The sequence below is a fragment of the Humulus lupulus genome, chromosome 6 (assembly GCF_963169125.1).
Source record: "Humulus lupulus chromosome 6, drHumLupu1.1, whole genome shotgun sequence".
NCBI lineage: Eukaryota > Viridiplantae > Streptophyta > Magnoliopsida > Rosales > Cannabaceae > Humulus > Humulus lupulus.
Genome location: NC_084798.1, coordinates 29,891,687 through 29,897,851, shown reverse-complemented (window position 1 = coordinate 29,897,851; position 6,165 = coordinate 29,891,687).

The following is a 6,165-nucleotide window of genomic DNA, read 5'->3' as shown; positions in this document are numbered from 1 at the left end:
TGCTTAATGGAGATGAGAATACTTCTATTTTTCATGCTTCCTTGAAAGCTAGAAGAATTCATAATCGAGTTTTGTCCATTAAAATTGACACAGCAGCTAGAGTTCAAAGTGCTTTTTTAGAGTATTATCAAGGCTTGTTGGGGACAAATATTGTAATGCCCTAAACTCCAGGGATCGTTACAGTGTGCCTTTTAAACAGTGCTAAACTTACTAATCGAGTCATTTGGCCATAATCGTGTAACTAATTAAGAATAGTGGTTTAGGGATAATTTTTTTTGGTTAAGATATAATGTTTCACTAAAACGTTTACTGTATACATTGGGATCCCAAAAATATAATTTAAAGGTTAATTACAAGAAAATACTTACAACCAGCCGATCTAAGTGGAAAAATAATGTTTAACCCTAATTCCTCTTTCAACCCTTGGCCGTGGCAGTCGAGCAACCGCATATGTACACATCGTCACCTAAGCTCTCCAAGTCAAGGATGGCCCAGCTTTCTTTTACTTTTACCTGCACCACATAGCACCTGTGAACCGAAGCCCAGCAAGAAAACTCAATATGCTCATGAACAGTAATATCATGTCACAAAATCATATCTGGCATGCCTAGCAATTATAACTCTATTCAAGCATGCAAATAAATTCAAACAATGCTGGAGAATCTAGGATAAGAAATCCTGCCCTCCTAATTGGATGACTATCAAGTCAACCCTAATAAGATGAGTGATTTAACACTGGTGGTTCCGTTTAACAATAATGAGTGACTGACAAGCAAGTCACTACGGGGCTTAGCACCCATAGCCATGTGACGAAATAGTCACCTGGGCTTTTTGGAAATGCCTCTAATCAGATGAGTGACTGATGAACAAGTCACTACGGGTCTCGCCACCCACAGTCATGTGACGAAGTAGTCACCTGTGCTCTGCACCCATAGACATGTGACGAAAAAGTCACCCGACACCCATAGCCATGTGACTAAACAGTCATTGGGGCTCTCTGGCCTTGGCTCTAAGTGACTAGCCTTAGGCTAGACAAGCGCTTTTAGTTTTCATCGAACTTGAGGTCGGTCCGGCATTAATGCTCATTTGATTCATTCAATGCAGATTTCGATTAGATCTAATCTTTGTCGGCTTGTGTTAAACACGCTAAGATCGTTCTTGACTTATTAGTCAATACTAGGTGACCAGTGCTCAGTACTATTGCCGAACTTGACTAGTGAGTCACAGCTTCACAGTTAATACTGACACCATTGCCAATTCTGACTATTTAGTTAGTGCCACGCACAAGTAAGCAATGTTACCAGGCATATATCATATGTCAAATATCCAAATGTAGGGCATTCAGCATGCTTACTTAACAGTTGCTAGCATAATTATGATCATGCACAAACACAGAGACTCAAGCTCTGATCAATCTCATATTCAACATTCATGGCATGCCCTATTCACATGTTTCTCATATTATATTATTTTATAATATAATGTAATATTATATTATATTATAATATAATGTTTAGATTAAATAAATGTGACAAAGTGTGTCACATATTGTAACATATAATAGAGAGTTACAATATTTAGATATATGAGATAAATCCAAATAATGTAACATATTTGATGTTACAAATTTGTAACTTCCAAATATTACCCTTTATTGTGTAAAATTATTGTTACACAATATTGAGATGAATTTCATAAATCCATATGTGATATGGCTGTTAGAGATATGATTTGAACCCCAATAATGTGTTTTGGGAGTTACAAAATCATTTGGGAGGGTTTGGAAAAACAGCACATTTTTAAGTGCTGAAATTGGTCGGTGGCCGCGGCCTGTGGGACAGAGACCAATGGCCGCAGCCACTAATGTCTCTGGCCGCGGCCACAGGCCAAAAACTGAACAATTTTCAGTTTTTTCAATCTTTGTTGAACGGCTCAAAAAACTTAAATAACTCCCAAATCTCTTTTTTAATTCCATATTAATCCAATTAAACATTGGTAACAGTCATGGGGGTTGGTGGAATTTGAAATTCAAAGGGTGTCTCTAAACTCTATAAATAGGAGCCTATAGCTCACTTGTAAGACACAACATTTCTATCCATTAGAGCACTTGGCTAGAAACACCTTGAGGCTTGATAATTCCAGAAAGATTTTCCAATATCTGAGAGAGATCCCTTAGTGCTTGAGTTAGGGGGAAATAAGCTTTTGGACAAAGGTTTTAAACCTTGTTCAAGTTGGTGATCCCCAACCCTCTTCGCTTAGGTTGTGTAAGTGAGAGTTTCTTGTTTTTCTGTTCTTCTTTCTATTGTATTGTTTTCTTCTTATTCTCTTGTTCCTATTACTTGTATTTCTTGTTCAAGAGTTGTAATCTTTTCTTTTCTTTTGTTTCAAACACTTTACTTTATTTGTAACTGTTGACGACGTTTTTCGTCAACAGTGAATATAGAGCACGAAAGCAATAAATAGTTATGGCCAGAAAAATACAATAAAACAAATAGGATTTTTTACGTGGTTCAGCAGTTAACTCTGCCTAGTCCACGAGTGTTTGTTATTAGAACTTAAGATGATTTCTGGAAATTCTTCAAGAATGAATTCTCCAGAGTTTCTCTCCAGATCACAAGGTTTCGGTCCTTTTCAAAGGTACAGGACTTCTCTATTTATAGAGGAAGTCTCATAATACTATCCCACATGTCTCTGGGAAGTTATTCTTTATGTCAATAAGTTTAATGGCTTTAAAAGCCTGTAACACCTATATACAAGGAAACGTCCCCTGAAGACCAGGGGGCGTATAACTAAATAATAAATATTCCTTTATTATAGGGAAGTTACAACAATAAATGTAGACTGCGTCTCTCCAGGTGACTCATTAAGATGTTCGAAGTTAGCAATCTACATCGTCAGTTCCGTTCCAACTCAAGTCTCTTAGTGATTTTCGAGTTGTAATATTTCCCCGAGATCATGTGGTTTCGAGCTCATACTTATGTCAGGCTCGGAACTCCTGATCCGAGGCCACCCGAGAATAGACGTACTCCAATGTCTGTCTTTCGAGCTTGTGAGGACTTCGAGGCTACCATCTTCGAGGTTGCCACTTGCTTTGTAGGTTCGGTACCTAGGTTGCGGACATGTGTTCTAGACATTACGAGTTCACACTTGAAGAATCCAGCTTTCGAGATCACAATTCTCAAGGCTCGAAATCTGGGTATAACATTTTGCCCCCTCAAAAGTATTTGTTCGAATCCTATGAGAAGGAAACTTTTGAACTACTTTTCTCAGGAACTTCATCGTCACACACGTTCGAATATGGACATGTGCCAGCTGGGTATTGCCCACTCAAGGTACTCGAGTGCCTTGGAAACTTGCCCATGATCGTTCACCTGCCACCTTTTTGGCGCCATCTTGTCATTTGTCCCTGACCGTCAGATTTGATAAAGATCCTGATCAATGGTCCAGATCATTTCTTCTATTATCATTTTTGGTAGCCTATATATAAGGCTTCAGTCATCTTCTTCTCCTCGTTTCTACGTTTACCAATAGAATATAAAAAAGAGAAGAGAAAACCAGAGGCGCCCAGAAAGTGTTTGGTGTTACATGTTCTCTCGGCCAAAGAAACAAAGGACCGCCAGCTTGTTCGAGACCGTGAGATCATACCTGCAACCTCTTCTTCAATCAACGAGTTCTCTGCAACCGTCGCCTTCATTGTGTAAGTATCTGATATATACATATTTTCTTTATCAGCTTCTGGCCCCCTTTTTTTTTTGGAAATGCTCTGGTTCATTTTGTAGTTTGATATACTAGGACGCTTTGACCAATAGGTATTCAGGGTTGGGTTTTCCCATTACTAGTTCTAAATCTAGTTTGTATGTAGAAGAAACCCAAAAATGGTTTCTTTTTTCTAGGTTTCCAAAAGTTAAAAATTGTATCTTGCATAGCAAGATATTGGGAACAAAATCTTGGTTTTAAAGAATGCACGATACCCAAGCCTACCATTTTTGAATAACCGTCATCTTTTTCCCTGATATTTCAGGATTCTAAAAAATTAGATCAGATTCCCTCATTTTTCTCCTAGAATACACGTTCTGACCCCTAATCGGGTTTCCAGGATCGAGCTCGTCTCGTACCTAAGCACTTCCGAGCTTGCTTCACCAAGCTCTTTTTCTTGACTCCTTGCATGCATGGCCCTCACCATTTTTTCTTTCTCGCTAGATGTCACAGAATCTGGAAAGACGGTGGGGGTCGCTTCTTGCCATTCCTACTTGCCAAATACTCCAAGCCCAGAATCGCTGTTTTCTCGGAACCAATGTCTGATTCGTGAATACGACCTCGCACGCGAACAGGAAGAAATTCGAGCTCACTATCGCCGCCAAGTCGTCGAGGTCATAGAAAAGAAGAGAAGAATCCTTCGAGAGGCGCTTTATCTAGAATCTGGTTCAGGGCCCAGACCGATCCCCCTTGATCCTAGGTTAAAGGTGACGATCGCATACAACCCGGGAGAGCTTTAATTCTCACTGATGGGGGAGCCTTCTACCTCGCAGACAAGGAGAGAATTTTTCGAGGCCGAGCACTACTGGAGCTCGGTTACCTTGCTAGGTAAGATAAACGATATCTTGGCCTTTCATGGTATAAGACTGTTAGGCTCGCTAAGGTGTCGAGCTCCTACCTCCCAAGAGCGAAGCTGTCGTGCCCAGGAGATGGAAATCCTGACAACAAGCTGAGGTATGCGGCTTGGAGCCAGGAACATATGAAGGCAGGAGCGATACTGCATTTGAAGTCTTTCTTCAAGGACTTCACAGACTTCGTTGGGTTGGCTCCATTCCAGCTCAACACTAATTCCTACAGGGTTCTATCTGCCCTGAAGTCAATTTACAATGAGCTGAAGTGGGAAGGACCCACGCTAGAAGAGATCTTGTATCTTTTATGTTTGAAAAGCAATCCCTCCCGAGCTCGGGGAGGAGATGGCTTCTATTACCTTTCGAGCTACCCGAAGGAGAAAAAGATGTTTGAGGATCTTCCCAATCATCCTCCTGATTTTAAGAAGGCCTTCTTCTGGACGGATGGCCTGTCTCCGTCACGATGCTATTCCTTCAGACGGATCCGTAAGTACCCCAACCTCCTTTATCTCTGTGCTCGAACTTTTGTCTATAGGCTTGCACTTAGTTGAGTTGTATCTTATTTTCCAGCCAACTATCATCGTCCCACTCCTTCTGACGATATGAAGGAGCGTAGGGAGACCCTGCTCCAACTCCCTTATGGCAGGAGATCACTCTCATACCTTTTGCATGAAGGTAAACTTCGAGCTTGCGGGCTCTTGGGAGATGGCCAGTCCATCTCGGACTGGTCTAACAAAAAATACGACCGCTGGGAGCTCGTGCCCTTGCCAGCAGGCATCCTTCCCCCGAGAAGAGAGGTGAGGACCTCGCCTCCAGTTCGCCGAAGGAGCCCACAATCAGGGAATGAGGCCAACGATGAAGCCTCGAGCTCAGGCTCGGATGATCAAGGTACAATCATCCTAAGCTCGAAAATGTGGTCCCCCACCTTACTAAAACACAAACCTGATAGGTTAGTGCTGTGCGAGGACGATAGGAACTACTTCTATGTGTGGACTTGGGTAGATGAACGGGTTCATAGGTTCGATAGCTGGCTCGGGAAATACGATACTATGTATAGCCTGAACGAGGTATGGAACAGAATAGCCGTCCAATACGGAACTAATGACTATATGGAACGTCTACATATAGGGAAGGTACTCCCCCGCCTCTTCTGAAGATGGGGGAATTTCTTAGTCTCCGAGCTTAAGCTCGACGGAGAGTTCCAATTAGGTTTTTCTCCACTTGCCTTTTTTATCACTTTGCATACTGGTGTGATGTTGAGTTACTTTTTATATATTCCTTTCTTTTATGTTAACTCTACTACGATGTGACTGTGTAGGTGAGACGGACTCCGACCTCGACAATATCCTCGAGAGTGGCGGTGCCAAGAGGAGCAAGCGCCCCAGGGGGTCGTGAAAGATTGACCGGCCTGCCAAGGTCCTTAAGAGGACTGAAAAGACACCTCCTCCCCTAGCTCCGCCTATCACGAGCTCCACTATGGTGCCGACATCACAGGTCGGTGCCTCCATTATGGCCGAGCCTCAACCTCCTGTATTGGTTCACCCGACGCTCGGTTCACCTC